Source organism: Mirounga leonina, unplaced genomic scaffold (assembly GCF_011800145.1).
Source record: "Mirounga leonina isolate KUSES-001 unplaced genomic scaffold, KU_Mleo_1.0 Mir_125, whole genome shotgun sequence".
Classification (NCBI taxonomy): Eukaryota; Metazoa; Chordata; class Mammalia; order Carnivora; family Phocidae; genus Mirounga; species Mirounga leonina.
Window position 1 is genome coordinate 23,332,623 of NW_023270305.1, and position 19,627 is coordinate 23,352,249.

Below are 19,627 nucleotides of genomic sequence, written 5' to 3' on the forward strand. Positions count from 1 at the left end.
CAAGCACAAAAGGCCCAACCGGATATACCTGTTATTTCCCAATGACCTGAGAGTCCGAAGTTTATGTTAAGCCTTGGGTTATGGCTCAGCTTGCACGCAAGGCTCCAGGACTCCTGCAGGCAACTGAGAGGTGGCGGTGGGGAGGACAGAGGAGCAGCACTGAAGTGACAGCACATAATTTAATTCCCCCTAAGCTTTCCAAGCATGCAGACTGTTCCTTTTTTGTCAGCCTATAACCTAAGTGATTTGTTCTACTCAGGCAAGAAATGTCTAATTTAAACCATATTGCAGCTAAGCCTTAGTAAAGAGAGTTCCCTGCAGCTTGGAGTGTGTGTGGTTAGGCTGCATGGCAGCCGAGGCGAAGCAGGCTCCCCACAGCCCCTGGGTTTCCTACCCAGGTCCTGACTGGCAAAACAGGCATTCTTGGGCTCTCATCACCACGCTCACTCGGCCTTCTTGTGCTTCATCCCTCGTGAATGGGTTTAATTTTAGTAAGAATGTTTCTAGGAAAGCGTGGGCTCATCGTGCCCTGTGTCCCGGTTAGAGTTCCACGTGAGCCCCCAGTGGCTGTGGGACTCCAGGCAAACCTCTTAAACTCCAGCCATCATTTTTCTTCCCTGAAACATAGCCAGGAGCGGTGCAGATGAGACATTCTAGTGGCAAGTAACCTGGTTTACTTGTTTAGGAGGGAAGAAATCTGTGCCCCAAACCTGGCTTTGCCCCTAACCTGCCAGGGATCTGAGACAAGAAATTTTCTCTGGGCATCAATTTCCTCATCTGTAAAGTAAGTGACTTGGATGAGGTGGTCTTTAAAGTTCTTTCAGCTCTAAAAGATTACATATGCCCTAAATCGCTTCCAGTTTGACAAAATAATAATAGTAGTAGCTATTATTACTATAACATTATTATTATTATTATTATTATTATTATTATTATTATTATCTGCGAGTCCCTTCTATAATTCCAAAGAATTCACTAGCCAGGGAAATCTTCTTTTAAAGTTTTCAAAAACTACTTTTATATGCCTTACTTCCACGAAACAAGGAGGATATTAGCCCCCGACCCCTCTATGGCGAGATCTGATGTGAAAGTTCTAGTCCAACTCCTTCCTGTCAAATTATTGAATTTCCCCTGTAAGCTTGCCAGATGGCTAAAAATGGTCTCTAAACACAGCCGACATTTCAAGGCTGTTCCCTCAGCTAAAAATGCCCCCTCCCTTTCTCTGCTGTGAAAAGCCTCATTCCCCTTTTGCTCTCCTCCCCATTATGGAAGGAATTGTTTTCTCCTCTGAATCCCTTGAGCACTTTGCACTATTATTCCATTGACTTCATTCTATCATGTTATTTTTGGTTTCATATCCAATCTATCTCTGCTTAACTAGACCCTCAGGACCTGGGGAGAGGGGACCGGGTCGTCTGTACAGCTCAGCCTCGCTGCTCCCCTCCTTCCTCCTCCCTCCCCCAGCACCTGGTATATATTCCGTGATCGTAAAAGAATTAAACTGTTGAGCCCTGTGGATTTTATCACAATGGGATAAGAATGCTCCAAGGGTTAGAAGTTCACAAGCCTGGGCTGAGCAGCCCTGATTCCCCACCACTGATTAGGCTGGTGAACCGAAGGAGGCTGTGGGCTTGGGGGGCTGGTTGGGATCCCAGGAGCATGTGTTGTGGGGCCCAGGAGAGAGCTGGCTTTTTAGTGGCGGGCAAAAGTTGGTCTGGCCTCACTTGATAGGAGGGGCTGCCTATTGCCTCTCTTTAGCCAGCTTTAGAACCAGCTGGTCGACCCTCCTGTCAGAATGTTTTGTAAATAGCACCCAACTTGGATTACATGGGAGCTTTTCTGAAATTTGAAGAATAATTGCTATTCAGTTTTACTTGCCCCAGGCTTTTCTTTTTTCCTGCATATGGTAACTCTCTTAGGAATGTGTCCATTTGCCCCAGTCTTTCTCCAAGGTGGACCCTTGCATGCATTGATACCTTCCTTGCCTTTAGTGTAATCATGTCTGGAGGCTTCAAGACCTGTGGGGTCTTCTCATTTTAAAATAAGCAAGGACTTAGGGCGCCTGGGTGGCTCAGATGGTTAAGCGTCTGCCTTCGGCTCAGGTCATGATCCCAGCGTCCTGGGATCGAGTCCCGCATCGGGCTCCCTGCTCCTTGGGAGCCTGCTTCTCCCTCTGCCTCTCTCTCTCTCTCTGTCTCTCATGAATAAATAAATAAAAATCTTCAAAAAACAAACAAACAAAAAATAATAAAAAATAAAATAAAATAAGCAAGGACTTAAAAAAATTTTTTTTCTAAATGAACAAGGATTTGAAGTAAACCTAATTAAGAAAAGCTTAGACGAAGTGCTTTTAAACACCATGGTAGAGAGATAAGGAAGAGCTGTGCTACTGGAAAGGTGATTTTACATTCAGCAAAGCTTTTTTACAATGAAAATGAACAAACAGAAAAATTTTGTAATGAAGAGTGGCAACCCCCCAGAAAGTTCTGAAATCTGCCCTTGATTGTTGCCCTCTCGTGGGAGAAGGAATCATGGGTGCTGCAAACTTCGAACAATTTCTTCAGAAAAGGATCCATTTAATTGAAAAGCTGAATGTCTCGGTAAAAATAGTCTAAGTATTGAAAGAATTAAGAGCTAAAATAATTGTGTCCTTGGAGGTACATTTTCCTTAAAATATGTGAATTATCTTACCAAAGACATCTGAAGAAGGATCTGTGTGGTTGTTGCATGCAGGTCACTAAGGGCAAAGGAAATTGGGGATTTCATTTCCCCTGGGCTGAAGAAAAGCCAGAGGAGGAATAGAGGTCATTTCTGGTGATGGGGAGAGCACTGGGTTGGGAATTCAACGGATGGTAGGTTAGCGTCCTTTTGCTTTAATAATTGGGATAAACATGACAGATACAACTTTACAAAACATTCCCAGATAGTGAGAGAGCCAGGGAAGGCTGAGACAATTTACATGAATGCTTGGGAAGCAAAGCAGCTAAAACCTGTTTGCTAGCAAAGGGCAGATGGGGGAGCAACATTCCAGAAATGGAGGGGAAATGAATGAAATCTCAGGTCCCAGAGGGGAGAAGCAAGGCCTGGAATGCCAGCTGAGAAGAAAAGGAAGGGTCGGGGGTTTTATTTTTTAAGAAGATGTCTCAGCAGTGAGAGTGAAGGTGGCGCAGGTGGCTTTCAAGGATGAGGAGGGGGGTGAGACAGGTAGCTGTGGCCTGTGGCGGATAGGCAGGGGGACCTGGGAGAGGAAAGAGGGCTCCTGAACAGCATCTGGCAGCTTGGGTGGAAGGACTGGCGGCCTTGAGGTCCATAGACCGAGTAGAGAAATGGAAGGGCAACAGGAATGACTTTGGGCGGGGGGGGGGGGGGGGGGGGCAGCAGGGTGGGGAGGGGGTTCTCCTTTCTGAATCTGAGGAGGGGACTTCACGCTGAGGAGAGCCACGCAGGAGGGACGGGAAAGCCACCAGCAATGCCAGGAAGGCGTGTGGTATCGGACCTGACCTCCAGCCACAATTTCTGCAAAGATGGTGACACCACAAGCCTGTGTCCCTTCACCTCTGCCCTAAAAGTGCCATTAGCTGAATGTCTGTTTTATCAACACTATGTGAAATTGGCTTTATTTGTGGAATTCTGCTAGACAACTTGCAGTCATGGGAGGGCACATGTGACCCAAGGAGAAGCAGGCCCTTCTCTGAGGCCCCAGGACCCTGGAGGCAATTCTTTGGGTTTCAAAACTTTTCTTGGAGATTTTGAGAATAGTGAAATGGGAGAGAGTGTTTACTTTAGAGTAATGTCAGGGAGCAAGAATTCCTGTCCCCTCCAAGGCTCTTCTGGCTGGACTAAGAATCAAGTTGACATGAGACAGATTTATAGGAGAAAATTAAATTTCATAGTGTACTAATGGGGAATCCACACAGACGTGGAAATTTCAAAGACGGAAAGGCAAAATGAGATATCTATGTCCTCCTGATCGAAGGAGAAGGGGTAGGAGTCTGGGACTTTGAAGGGAAGAAATGCAATTCATAGGGCAGTAAGAAAAAGAGCAGATGTTTGGTTATTAGATGTTTGCCCTGCTCTACAGATGGGTCATTCAGATAAAATTTATCTCTGGTAATAACCATTCTTATGGGAAAGATTTCCAATTTAGATTCCTCTGTGTAGTTAAAGGAGGGGCAAAGAGTTTCTCTCAACCCACAGGGTCTCAATTGCTTTCAGCTCAAGATCATCTTCAGGCCAAAGTGGCCCATCTTGGGGAGGCCTGTCTTTGGCCCCTTCAGTTCCATCATCTGAAACTTCCTGAAGTTTCACACATTAAAACTTGAGATGGTAGATTGTTTTGTCTCACTGAACCACTCTCCTTGGTCTAGACAATAGGTCAGTTTAGTTAAACTCACCTCAGGAGGTGGTGATGCAGGTATGCTCTCCAAGTTTGCCTGTGGTCCGAGTAATCAGGTATTAAAGAAGAGGCCTATCTATGGAAACAAAAGAAAAGCAGTGGCTAATGATTAGATCAAGTTATACACCAGTCTCTGAGTTCTGAGGGTAGCCGGTTGAGAAGACTTCTAGGTGTCAGCCTCTTTAGATAGAGTGAGGGCAGGCCGTGGCAATCGGACAGATTTTCTTGGTTTGTCGCTAAATGTCTCTGGTGATCCTTTGAGTGGCCATAGAGCAAGAGGCACAAAGATCATCTACACATGAGCTACTGTGGCGATTTCTCTGAAATTTACATCACATTGTTTATATTAAGTTTGCAAGCCCTAAAAAAGGGAAGTTTTAGTTCTCAAATGATTCCAACTCAGAAAGATCGGAGAACATTCAAAAATGTTAGTTTGGAGAGCTGGAGCCAGGCTTTGGAGGACACTAGAAGAAATCAGGATTTAGTTCAGCGTATAATGAATAGTTGTTAAAATCTAGTATTTACAAAGGTGTGTTATGGAAACATATTCTCTCTATAATCACCCTCATTTTTACCGAAGTTAGCCAAATTAACACTAATTTATTTGCAAAATAAGTCTCATTTCAAAACAAAACAAAAACAACCCCCCCCCCAACTTGATCTGATTATTTACATAAATGCAGCAATAGTGGTTGACCATATAGGCTTTTTAAACTCTGCTTTGCTGGAACTTTTCATAAGGAATCCCTAGAATGAACTTTTAATAACCTCTTGAGGTCAGAAGCCAAGCCAAATACTTGCCATCTGATTTCATCTGCAATACTTATAGATTTGGGTGAATTCCTCTCTTCTCAAGGTTCCAAAATATCCTGAGCTCCCTGCACCTATCAGGCAGTGACCTTCTTTACTCACCTGGTAAGCCTGCTGGGAACTCTGTAAGCAAGGCACCATGCTGATATTTCCAAGGGGCCTTATCGGCTCCATAAAGTCAACCTTAGTTCCTTAAAGCTGTCTGTTTATATCTGAGACTATGCGTGTCTCTCTCAAATATGACATTGCTGCCAAAGCCTTGGTGACATAACCAAGATTTCCAATTGTGTCCTGTCATAGAGAGAACAGATTCTTTATTGAACTTAGGCAAATAAATACATTGACGTAAAAATAAAAGACTACTCATTGAGAGTTTCTGAATTCTGGCGGGTAGGGAGAAAAGATAAACGTTTCAATTTAGTCACGAAGGTATATTTTATCAAATTGCTGTCAGTTAGCCTAAGAGAAAAAGTTTTCTTCAATCTGGAAAAAAAAACAGTATTTTTTTAAAGGCAGCAATGTTTCAAACAAAAAGTCATAAAAATTATAATTATCCTCCTTAGTTTATTCAGGTCCCATGTGATTATTAACTCTTGTTCTGCTTGAATCCAGTTTTTTCACTAGTTCTGGATTTTTTTTTTTTTTTTTTACCTAGTTCAGTTTTATGGTCTTGAGGTTATCAGAAACCTGTACTCAGAGTTCTTTCCATGCACCTCCCTGAAGATAAAGCACTTTTGCAAGAAGCTTTTATAAAAAGCATCTGAGTAAAAGTATAACTGTTGGGAAATAATAAAAGACTTAAAAATGGCCACAGTTAAAGATCTGATTAGAGTTCATCACAATGCAATTGACAAGGAAATTTGGTTAGTTTTATGACCCACAACAGGTCAAGATAATAACATACCAGGACATCAGATTTCTAGGCATTTACATAGTTTTTAGAACACTGATTTAAAACACACACACAGACTGATTTTAATAACATATCTACATAAATGTCATCTAAGTGGCTTTACTATCACTTACTAGACAATGCTTCCCATGTAATTTAACACACCAAATAAACCTAATTATCTTAATTTCTCAAAAACTTGTTTTTTTGTTTTTTAATATTTTACTTATTTGACAGAGAGAGAGATAGCAAGAGCAGGAACACAAGCAGGGGGAGTGGGAGAGGGAGAAGCAGGCTTCCTGTGGAGCAGGGAGCCCGATGTGGGACTCGATCCCGGGAGTCCGGGATCATGACCTGAGCCGAAGGCAGACGCTCAACAACTGAGCCACCCAGGCGCCCCTCAAAAACTTGTTTTTAAAGAGTTCCAGGGGCCCCCTGGAAAGGTTCAGTTAGATTGTGGTCAAAACCTTCTTTCAGAATTTGATTTTTGGAAATATGTCAAAAAATATCCATCAAAATTGATTAAATACGATCACAAATCCCTATGAAACAATATCAAGTGATCCATGTAAACAAAAATAAGAGATTTCAAACAGGTTACATAGCTGTGAACAAAATTTAGCTCTTTTAATAAATACTAAGACTCGGTTTTCTTAAGTAATCAAAGAGCTGATAAATTTAGGAGATTAGTTTGGCAATACAGATCATTGCTTTTTAGGCAGATAACTTAAAAAGATAAAGAAAACTTTTGTTTACAGTTTCTCTTTAAGCGCAGACCCATAGTTTAAGGAAATTCTGTCCTTTTCACAGAGAGAAAACAAAATTTTAATTTTGCCTCAGTGTTTATTTACTTCAATTTATCTTAATCTTACCCAGTACTGACCATGCACAAAAGTTTTTTCCAAAGATTCTTTTTCCATAAACCTTCTGCAACTTTCTTTTTTACATTCAGATTTTGTCCTATGTTTTCCCTCTTTAAACAACTAGTCTCACTTTAGGACAAAATTATTTTCTTTTCCTTCAACAAAGATGGGTTGTTGTTTTTTTTTCTTACCGAAAACACGTATCTTACCTTCCTTGTATACAGAATTATCTCCCTTAACTCCAGTAGTCTTAATTACATTTATCAGAATTCTTCATGCTTAGAAACCTTAATTTTTAGTGAAAACCAAATAGTAAGAAATTGTGCATTGTCTCCTCTACCAGAATTTTTCAGATTGGCAAATTTATTAATATATTTCATAAATTTCAAGAACATGCACTTTTTCATAATATAATCTGTTGATAAAGCATAAAACATGTTTACAAACAGACCCAAATTTATCTTGAGTTTCTCTGTAATAAGACAAAAGTAGGTAAGTTATTTTCAGTATTTAATGTTTATTATTTGATCTCATTTGAAATGATCAGGATAATCAATGAATTTAAATTTACTCTCCATTTAACTTAGCAACATTTTAAAGTTACCAAAGATTTCAGAAGCTATTTTAGAGTTTGCCTACAAACTTTTTTATCTTACTGACACCTACTTAATTCACTGGCTCCTAACAATTATGCTTAGACTACCCACAAAACTTCATGAGGCATTAGACAGAGTCAGCCATTATTCTAAGGGTTTTTTTTCTTGACAAATTTGGCAAGAGAGTTAACATGTACTTCTCTGACTTTTAGTAAACACAAGCAGAATGAAAGTTTTATATTTAATGCTGATAATTCTAAAGATATGTCTGTCTTAATTAAACCAGCAACCTTAAATTAGCTTTCGTTTCAGACATTTTCCCAAATCACATGAACTCGGAAAACACTTGGGTTAGTTTCTAGCTTTCTGAGTTTTAGAATGCCCAATCCTTACAAGTGTTTGCCTTCAAACCAGCTAAAGTAGACCTCTTTTACAAATTAATTTTAGCAGTACCATCCGGAGATAGAGAAAATATTTCACATTTACAATATACAACACACAAAAATACAAAGACAAGATGCAAACAAAATCTTTTACAGCTTTTGCTCTTTTACTAATATTTGTGGAGAGGTCATTATAGGCCCAGTTTCCAAATATTTCCCTCACCCCGTGAAAAACTCCTCCCTGAAGTTTGCATTTCAAAGACTGGCTCTTAGGTTCTAGAGAAGGAAGGTGGAGGGAGGTAGTTTACATCACAAAGACAGAAAGTATCCAAGTTTTTTTTTCCAAAGTGGATATTGGGAGCATATCTGCCTATCCTCAGATGTGCTAGTTTGGACATTAGAGCCTTTTGAGCAGTTTGGATTTTAAAAGGGCCTCTTCCCCACACCCCCGCCCCCTTCTTTCCTTCAATCTCAGGAGACTGTGGGCTGTGTTTATATTTCAAAGACATGATAAGATTTATAATTTCAAGGGACAGAGAAAGAATGTAAAAAAAAATTTTTTCCCCCTAGAGTTTCAGGATAATTGCTATTTAAAATTTACTTTTTTTTTTTTTTTAAGTACAGGACAATTTTGTTTCAGTATCCTGATATTTTATAACATCCACAAACACTTTGAGAAGACTAGGTGAGTTTTGGAGATTGGTAAAGATAGGTGGGCTTTGACTTGTTTCTAAATCGCATTTCGGTTTTGTAGAGATTTGTTTTTGTTTTTGTTTTTTTTAAAGATTTTATTTATTTATTTATTTATTTGAGAGAGAGAGAATGAGCGAGAGCAAGCACATGAGAAGGGGGAGGGTCAGAGGGAGAAGCAGACTCCCTGCTGAGCAGAGAGCCTGATGTGGGACTCGATCCCGGGACTCCAGGATCATGACCTGAGCCGAAGGCAGTCGCTTAACCAACTGAGCCACCCAGGCGCCCGGGTTTTGTAGAGATTTGTAAAATAAAGACAGTTGCCCCTAAGTCCCCAAAGATCAAAAAATTACAGCCTGAATATCAAAGGACTGGCCCACCTTTTATTTTTTTATTATTTTTAAAATTTTTTTAAAGATTTTATTTATTTATTTGACGGAGAGAGACACAGAGAGAGAAGGAACACAAGCAGGGGGAGCGGGAGAGGGAGAACAGGCCCCCCGCTGAGCAGGGAGCCTGATGTGGGCCTCGATCCCAGGACCCTGGGATCATGACCTGAGCTGAAGGCAGATGCTTAACGACTGAGCCACCCAGACGCCCCTTGGCCCACCTTTTAAGCTACATTTGCTTCTTTTATCAGGGAGATTTTTAACTAAAATGGGAACCAAAAGATTTTTGCCTATATAGTCAATATAAAGCATTTTAATAAAAGCCTTTTTCCTGGGTATGCAACTAACCTTGACTTCTGTTAGCCCTGATTATTAGTCTTTTGCAGATCATTTGTAGGAGGGCCTCTGAGAAATTCTGGTCGTTTGTTTCCTCTGTGAAGGGAAGGTTGTGTAAATATAGTCAAATATTCTTTGTAATTTCTCTCTAAATTTGGTAGTATCTTCTAGATACTAGAGGTAAAAGGGCTTCACGGTTTAAAAAATCTGCTGCTGTCCAGGAGACATGAATTCTTTTGTGATAAGCAGTCTAGGATACACCAGCAAAGCACACTGTGTAGGAAGGCCTGAAGCAGGCAGAGGCTGATGATGGAGCCCTGGGAGGTAGGAACAAAGGGAGCTTTATAGCCAGTCTCAAGGGCTTTTGTTAAATTCCTTTTCTGGCTTTCAGCACTTACAGGAGCAACCTTTATACTTAGAACCTAGAGATTAGGCCAGAGTGCTCTCCGTAAATCTTATAGGGAAAGGGAAGTTAAAATAGGCACATGTGCCTGGATTTTAAGAAGGGGAGTTTACGTTGGATATGGACATTTATTTTTAAGTCTTAAGTCTAATTTCTGTTTGTTTGTTTGTTTTTTTTGTCAAAGGAGTCCCTAAGACTAGTCATTATACTAATAAGACAGTTGGAGCTCTTCATTTTATATATTTATATATATATATATATATAAATTTATATATATAATTTAACTTATATATTTATTTTATTACATATTTAATTTACATATTATAATAATTTTATAAATAAATTGTATATTTATATATATTCCATATCTATATAATATATATATAACTTAAATATAACCAATTTAAAGGATCCATTTTCTGGTCATTGGTGAGTAGCATCTATTAACAGCAACCCTAAACAATAAGCCTAATGGCTTAACTGAGGATGCAAGAGGTGTCCAGAGAGGGCATAGAGGATGCAGGCCCCATGATCCAAAAGTTTACTCCTGAAAGTAGTCTAAGAAAGCAAAAGCTTTCACTGCAGAGGTGGTAAGGATGGTGTAGTAAAAACAGTGTCTCCAGTCTCCCCCCAGATGGTGAGCTGCCTCCAGCCACAGACCTGCTAATCTGTGACATTGAGCAGGCACTACTAAAATGGGACTTTCCAGCACTAACAAGCAACAAAGGTTGAGATGATGAAGGTTCCTATAGGCTGCCGCCTCTCTTGACAAGCTCCATGGCTGGACAGAGAGAGAGAGAGACTTAGGTCCCTAGTCTATTTGACTGGCCACCAAGGTGTAGCCCTGTTAGTGCATTCTCTGGATGGTGGAGACCAAAGAGAATGTTCTCACTGGTCACAAAGCCAAGCTCTTAGGACATAAACCAAGACAAAAGGAAGTCTTATCCAGTATACACACATTAACAGCTTTTCTAAGCCTTGGGTCTCCTGGAGCCAAACTAACACCTAGGAGGGATGTGCCACAGAGTGGGGGGTTTTGTGATGTTTTCCAGTGTACCTCATTGCATGGGTGTTTTGTTGATGGGTGACCTTGTGTCGATCTAACCTATTCCACGATCAACTGATCCTAACACAGGAGTCCGCTTGAGGTGCCAAGTGCTCTAATGGTGTTTAAATGCTCAACCCATGCCCACCATTTTGTGGCTTTGGCTAAGATGTCCCTTAGCAACAGACTTTACCTCACGTGCCCATCGGCCCACAGCAAAGTTCGTATGACAAATAATGTAAAAGAGACAGGCAAAGGAAAACAAAGACAATCTCTGGGAGGAAACGGATCAGCAGCCAAAGAGTATTCTATCGAATTTAACCGAAGAGTCACTTAGCCCAAGGAACTAGTTTTGCAAACATTTGCTCCTGCTAATCTAAATTTGGGAAGAGAGGAAAAGGACTCTGATCTCATCATTCTCACTTCGTCAGACTCTGCACATAGAGATTCCGGGAGGCTGACACGGTAAGAACTCTTGCCTTCCGTCAGCTGTGTGTCCCATGTGCCGAGATCTCTCAGCGGCAGCAGTGTCGGGGGCAACGAGGTCCTGATCTTTTATAACATCCACAAACATTTTGAGAAGAATAGGTGAGTTTTGGAGATTGGTAAGGATAGGTGAGCTTTGACTTGTTTCTAAATTGTTAAAGCATCCTGCTGACTATGCCAACTGTCAGGGAGCAAGAAATCCTGTCCCCGTGAAGGTCCTTCTAGCTGGACTAAGAATCACGTTGATGTGAGACAGATTAACAGGAGAAAACCAAATTTCATAGTGTACTAACGGGGAATCCACACAGACGTGGAAATTCCAATGACAGTCAAGCAAAATGAAAGTATCTATATCCTCCTGAACTGAGGAGAAGAGGTTGGGGTCTGGGACTTCAAAGGGAAAAAATGCAATTCACAGGGCAGTAAGAAAAAGAGCAGATGTTTGGTGATTAGATGTTTGCCCTGCTCTACAGATGGGTCATTCAGATAAAATTTATCTCTGGTAATAACCATTCTTCTGGGAAAGATTTCCAATTTAGATTCCTCTGTGTAGTTAAGGGAGGGGCAAAAAGTTTCTCTGGAACTCACAAGGTCTCAACTGCTTTCAGCTCAAAATAACCTTCATGCGAAAGTGACCCGCCCCTAGAGTAATAATAGCACCAACCACTGCTTTGGTGCCCAGTGGGCTTAAATCTACTGGGATAATTAGCCTAGAAAATTCATGAGTCAAGATGTCCACACAGTGGGCCCCACAAAGTCTGAAGAGGAGGGACAGATAAAGCCAGAAAGCCAGTAGACTAAGTGTGTGTACATGCAGAAATGTTCATCACTGTGGCTATTTGGGGGAAAAAACAATTTATACATATATAAATGTATTGTTTTTTCTACGTATTTAGTCCAAATGTTTGTTAAGATATCTGAAAACAACTCCAGACCAACCCCCACCCCATCTTACTTTTACCCAACAGGCAGTGTTACAGAGATATCCAAATGCTCTGAGAGGAAGATCTTAAATATACAAGGATTTCCTAATTTTTTTCTTTTCTTTTTTTTTTTTTTAAGATTTTATTCATTTATTTGAGAGAGAGAGAGAGTGTGCATGAGAGAGTACAAGCATGGGGAGGGGCAGAAGAAGAAGGAGAAGCAGGCTCCCCATCAAGCAGGGAGCCCGATGCAGGGCTCGATCCCAGGACCCTGGGATCATGACCTGAGCTGAAGGTAGACGCTTAACCGACTGAGCCACCCAGGCGCCCCAAGGATTTCCTAATTTATCACCACATGCATGATGTAAATAATCACCCACAGCGCTGAGTTGGGTAATGTCCTTTTAACTCTAAATTATAAGTTAATCCAGGACAGGGGTGTTAGATTTCAGACATTAGTTGCAGCAAATTGTAGAAGAAAGGCAGGATGCTATGATTCATGACCTAGAAAGAGGAGCAACAGCTTCTAATTTCCACTCATCCTTGGTGTCATGTGATATGTTTCAGAAACTCACTTAAAATTGAGAAAATAAGCTATTCCTAATTATGCTTAAGGAAATAGTTCATTTATGACTCTAAGAAGATTAGAGAATCTTTAGTGTGTTTGTTTAGAAACTATGCCAAAATTTTCTTCAGAGGCATAAACCTGGTTTTCCCTTTCTCTTAAAAAAAAAACCAAAAACCCAAAACCTTTAGTAAAGCCACATGTGTATATATATTTAAAGATTTACTTATTTTAGAGAGAGAGAGTGAGAGAGAGCGTGTGAGCATGCGCAGGGTGGGGTGGAGGGCCAGAGGGAGAGGGAGAGAGAGAATATTAAGCAGACTCCACAGCCAGCTTGGAGCCTGACGTGGGGCTCAATCTCACAACCCTGAGATTATGACCTGAGCCAAAATCAAGAGTTGGACATTCAACGGACTGAACCACCCAGGTGCCCCAAGCCAAACATATTTAAAAAAATAAAAAAATAAAAAGGCTATCACATGCAATTACTCCATTCAGAGATCTTGGCAATGAACTCACGTCTGCTCTGAGTGGAGATTTTTGACTTTATGGCACATGACTTTGGAACAGAGACTTTGTTTATTTCATTCACCATCCTCTTCCCTTAGTGCTTGGCACATAGTAGGCATTCAATAAATGTGTACTGAGTGAGTGGATAAATGATATGACATTAATCTGTATTTATTTCCTTTTGAGCTGTCTTTGTCAATTTTTGGTATTGATTTTTTGTGCCCATTACCAAGAAGGAGAAAGGGGTGGGGGAAGAAGGAGATGGGTTTCATAGGCCAAGGATGAGCCCTGGGGTGCTCCAATTGTTCAGAGTTCACATGGAGGGAGAGGTGCCTGCAAAAAAACCTGAGCAGGAGAAGCCTGTAAGTTAGAAAAGAAACCAGCAGAGTGTATTATCATAGGATTTGGGATGGTTGGGTGTTTTCAGGAGAGTGGTTGGTGGTAGACGCTGCCTCTGCCGCTGGGGCTCAATCAAGACAAGGACCAAGATGTGTCCCTTAGATGCGGCAACATGAAAGGAATCCATGATCTAGACAAGAACAATTGGAGTGAGTGCTAGGGACTCACTGGGAGAGCATGGAGAATGGATGGACAGTAAGCAATTTGTGGCGAAGAGTGTGGAGAACATGTTCCCTTTTGGGAAGGGAACCTAAGAGAAATGGAGTGAAGGCTAGAGGGGCCATGGGCTCAAAAGAGGGGTTTTGTTTTATTTGTTATTTTTGATCTGTTTGTATTTTAAGATGGGAGATGAGTTTCTTGTATGCTGTTGGCAATGATCCAGGAGACAGAAGACAGAGATGATGACGATGATGTAGGAAGGAAAGGGGATGTTACAGGAGAGAAGTCCTTGAGCAGTTGGGCAAATGTGGTTCAAGTAAGGTGTTGACCATGGCTAGCCACGTGGACTCTGCCACAGTGAAAGAGAAAGACAGAGAAAATGGGGTTCCAGTACACAGTGTTTGTGGTGGGGATTGGAGGTGCACTGATTTGGGGGTGAATGGATAAGAGTGTTGCCCTCTATGGCTTCTATTTTTTTTCTTTTTTTTTTTTTTTTAGGTAGGAAACCAGGATATCAGCTGGACGTGTGTGTGTGTGGAGGGGAGAGGGATGCAGTAGGGTTAAGAAGAAATGAAACCAATTTAAAGAATTATCTTGAAAAGTAGGAAAGCAAACTATGTAAGAACGTGTGGTAGGATTGCAGCGCTGAGTATCTATTTGAGTTTTAGCGTCATGAATTTGAACTGAGACAGACAGATTTGGGGATTTTCCCAACACTTGTGGTGGGAATATAAATTGTTGCCACTCTTTTAGACAGCAGTATCTTTTGACCCAGCAATCCCCTTCTAGAAATTCATCCTAAAGACAGTTGGACAAGTTTGCAAAGATGTATATACAAAGATGTTCAACAAAGTATAATTGATAAAAAATAATTGGAAAGTACCTAAATATTCAACAATAAGGGATTGGATAAATAAATTATGAGATATCCATGGGATATTTTCCAGCTGTTGAAGACTATATGTCTACACTTGTTGATATGGATAGAGAGCCAAGATGAGTTACTGACTGAGAAAAGAAAATTGCAGCTTTCAAAGAGGCACACAGAGTAAAACCTGATGTGTTGGACGCTGACGGAGTTGCTACAGAGTTCTCGGCTGGTCCCACAGGGTGGACAGGAGCTGGGATGGCCTTTTTGAGGTGTCTGGAATCAAAGCAAGGGCTCAGGGAGGGAGTGAAACCCTGGTTGAGGCAGAGCCCTTCAACGGAGAGCAGTTCCCAGTGGGGGACTCAGCAGCCAACACTCCCCACAGCCAAGGGGATTGAGTTTCTCTGTCCTGAGGGGACATCTGGGGAGCACACCATAGCATCCACTGGAGACCTGCAGTTCCCAGGCTATAGTTACAGAGGTAACTGTAATGTCTGCCATGTATTTCTCTTTGGCTAGTGTGAGGAGCTAAGGAGATAATGCATATGAAATTGCTCTTTAAACTGTGACAACTATCAACTGTGGTGTTTTGTTATTCATCATTACCTGTTGTTCTATCCTGCCTTTCGTCACCTTCACTAGGCCTGAGGAATCACATTTGCCCTTTCTCCTTAGCTTTATTCTTGGGTCACTAACACAGAGAAAAAATAAGAAGAAAAAGCAGGGTAGAATTCTAAAAAAGAAAAAGTCCTATGCTTTTTCTGCCCAGCTTCTGTACAATCCTCAGTGGGTCCTGTCAGGAGCTTGGGCCTTCCGCCTTGCCCAACGGCTGACCCCCCTCTCCCTGGCCAGAATAGGGGTCTGAGGAGGGTTGGGAATGACCCTAGGTAGGTCTTCCTACCTTCTCCCTCACTGAGACACGAGCCCATGGATTATCTTGGAAAGATAGGAATGAAAGGAAAAGCCACTTCAGGCAACCACATTTCACAGTAGCAAGAGGAAGGTGCGAGGGAAAAACCAAAGCCAAAGTGAAAATCTGAAGCATGCTTGAAGAGACGCCACAAATACCTTTCTTGTGGAGAGTCATACAAGGGGAAAGCAGAGAAAATGGAGACTATTTTCCTGACTTTTTTCCTGTGGAGAATTTTGTTTTCCTCTGAAGCACGTAAACATCTCTTTAAAGAATGTGTGTGGTCACACAGTTGAAGGGCTGAACAAATTACCTCCCTGCCTCCAGATGGTTTTAAATGGTAGCAGAGAGGAGAAGGAGGCGTGAAGGCTCCCCACCCACACCGCAGGCCTCCCGTCCACTCTCCTGGTGCCTCTAGCTCTGAAAGGGCTACTAGGGCTGCTTTTCAGACCCAAGGAATGCCTGCAGGCTGACTGACAGGCATTCAAGAATTAGAGGTTTGTATTCCACCCCCCAATGCTTCCCCCCACCCCCACCCCCGCAACCCCCACCCCCCTTCAGGCTCTGAACCACTCAGAAATGCTCCAACAAAAGACACCGGAGCTCCTGGAAAACAATGGACCACAATGGAGCAAAGAGAGAGAGAAAACCACTCCCCTCCCAGGAGAGAAGAGAAAGGTCTCTGTCTCCAGAAACACACACAAGAAAGAGAACACAGATGGTTTTGTGTGCCCTCAGCTGCCAATGAAATGCTCTGTGCCCTCTGCTGCCAATAAAATGCCGTGTCATGGGATTTGGGGGGTTATAGGGCCAAGCAGAGATCTCATCGTCTTTACTTGTGCTTTGAGCCAAGGTTATGAGTAAACGTGTTTATTCTGATTGTAGTCAAAGTATCTGGCTGGGTGCATCCAGACATGGACTACTAGACCAGCACTGAAAATCATGGGAATATGGGGGAACATTCACAATACATCCGTAACTTAAAATAATTTAATAGTACATTGTTAACAAACTAAACAGTACACTGGGTAGGATCCCAATTTCGAAAAACAAAATAAAGAACTCTCAGTATGCTAAGCGAAAAGATGGCAGTGCCAGATACAAGATGTTTAAGTGTTTCTCTTGGTGATGGGATTATTTTCTTCTTCCTACCTTGCTGTGTTTTCTGATTTTTCCCCTACAGTGACCATACATTTTTACTGTCATCTGAGAAAGGGAGCACAAGTATAGTTTGGTCAGAGGAGCTGGTTCCGTGGCTGTGAGCACTCCACAAATGCACAGGCACGTGCATACATAGTGTAATACATGGGGTGTGTGCAGGCCCACACATGCACACGGGTGCCCCAAAGCTCTGGGCTACTCCTTCCGTCTCAACCAGAATGCTTTGTGTCTCTGGTGAACCCTCAAACTCTGTGTAACCTCAGACCATGCTTCTGGAGAGACGATCTCCTAGAACGGAACCCCCAGCCTTCTACCAAGGGTTCCTGGCAGGTGGCCATTGCCAGTTTAGCAGTAATAGGGTCACCGGGGACCCTGGCCTTGGTCTCCACCGTCATACTCTGGGATGGAGGAGGGAGGAAGAGGAGAGGACTGTGGTCTTCTGGTCTGCAGCTTTGCTCGTATGCCCTTTGGCAGAAGGGCTCACATGTGGTGCCACATTCTATAGGATTAGAGAAGACACCTCCAGAGCTGAACCCTAAAACTGCTGAGCTCCAGGGACAGGAGAGAGACTCTGCCAGAGGAGCACCCCACAGGCCGTTGGCACTCAGCTGAAGGAGGAAATGGATGAACTGCCTGATTCTCCAGCTTTATGTTCCCATCCCCACTTTCGGAGGTTCTGGATTTCCTCTGACAGTAACTGCTTCCCGTCCTCACAGGGTAGTGCCACCCCTTTCCTCCAAGCATCTTAAAAGGCAATTTAGGGCACCTGGGTGGCTCAGTTGTTAAGCGTCTGCCTTCAGCTCAGGTCACGATCCCAGGGTCCTGGGATTGAGTCCCGCATCGGGCTCCCTGCTCAGCAGGAAGCCTGCTTCTCCCTCTCCTGCTCCCCCTGCTTGTGTTCCCTCTCTCGCTGTCTCTCTCTCTGTTGAAAAATAAATAAAATCTTAAAAAAAAAAAAAGGCAATTTAAACAGAACAGTGTATTAGATGAAGGTTCATATTCTCCTGTGCCCTCTTCTTTACACGTGCTATTGGCCCTTCTCCCACTCTATTGTTGTTCTCATTATGAAAGCCCATAAATTCTTAGCTGCCAAGGCATTGTCTTTGAGGGCTTGACTCTACCACCACCACCACATACCTGTAAATGATTAATAAGCAGTGTTTGGTTAATAACTAACATTCAGCTCTGATATTAATAACAGATTTTTAAAAGCTAGACACAGCTGGTGATGATTTAGTGACACCGGGTCACCTTAGTTTTTTATGCATTAGCTTGGAGGAGAGACTGAATGCTGCCAGATGTCACCAAACTACAAAACAAAACAAGACAAAAAACCCAAATGTAACTGTGTCCTAAGAGAGGAACCTGGAGGTTGTGTGTGTGTGTGTGTATGCACGCCCACACATACATAAGAGATTCCTGCTCTTCTCACATGTCACCTCTTGAGACCCTGTGGGTCTATCTCATTGATGATGACTCTCCACAGATCTTCACATCCCTAGAGCAAGTACATTTTCTTGTCAGGGCTCACTGGTTGGCCATGGGTCAGGAATTAAGAATGCCCCAGAAAAGTTAGGGAGAATTGGTTCCTCAGTAGCGAGGCATCAAACAGCATTCCCGACCGGCCATGTTTGTTCTGCCATATTGAATAGCTTGCTCAATGCTAAGTGCTTCCAGGGGCTGGGATTACAAGAAAACTTTTGTCTTCCTAGGGCTTCACTTGTGTGTGTGTGTGTGTGTGTGTGTGTGTGTGGTGGGGGTGGGGTATCCTGAACAGGAACTCCATTCTGGTCTGTTCAAGTTACAAGTGGATGTTTGACCTTGCTCAGCTGTGGCAGATGGCTCCCCTGTTCAGGCTCCTCCTAGCATAGACATCTTTTTCCTAGCTCTTATCCCAGTGGGGACTGGAGTTTTTCCTTCAGTCAGAGAAGACAGGTCCTTTTGTTGGCTTTTTCCAGACCATACTCTTGAGTGCAGTCCAACAGGAAACCTCCCCTGACCTCACTGTTCACATGGGACCTTCTTTGGGTCAGGCCAAACTTTCCTCTTCCATCCCTCAAACTGGCGCTTCCCATACTCATGGACTGGCTGTTTCTTGAGAAACTCATCTTTTACTTGTCCTCAGTGTGACAGTGGCTTTGCAACCATCTTTCAAGTTTCTCCTCATCACGCCCTCTTTATCATAAATGAAGATCCAGAAATGTCTTTATGTATATTAAATATGTAACATGTAGAAAGGGACTCCTGTCTTCAATGAAAATAAAAAGCTATAGGGATGATGTATGTAGTCCATTTTGACTACAAATGCTGACCTTACAACAAAAGACTGGGGAGTAGGGACGGGCAGGGGAAGATCCCAGCCCTGACCCACTACCTCTTAGGCAGTCCACAGTTTTTCTATTTGCAATTCAAAGCCCCTGCAGAATGACTGATAGCCTGAATTACTTTCCTCTCTTGAAGTCAGAAAGAGACCCCTCTTTAGCAAGATCACAGAGTTCACAAATTGCTGCCCAAATTCCCTTTTTTACCCATGTGGACTCCTGTCTAGCATCTCCATGGGCTGTTAATCCCCTGCCAGTGGGGCAGGCACTGCCAGGAAAAAATGCCTTCCTCTTTCTCACTCTGCTGCCTTCTTCATAGATCAGCACCCCTGTCTTCCCTTTCCATGTGCTTTCTCTTCCTTTTCTTAGGAAAGAATGTGATATTTGATGGCACATTGTCAGGCGTCAGCATTCTAATTATAGCTCCATCACTATCAATCTGGGTGTGCTGGGGAACAGACTTGTAACCAATAAGAGATGACAGATTTCACTGTGTAATTTAGTTCTTCAGATCACTTTGTC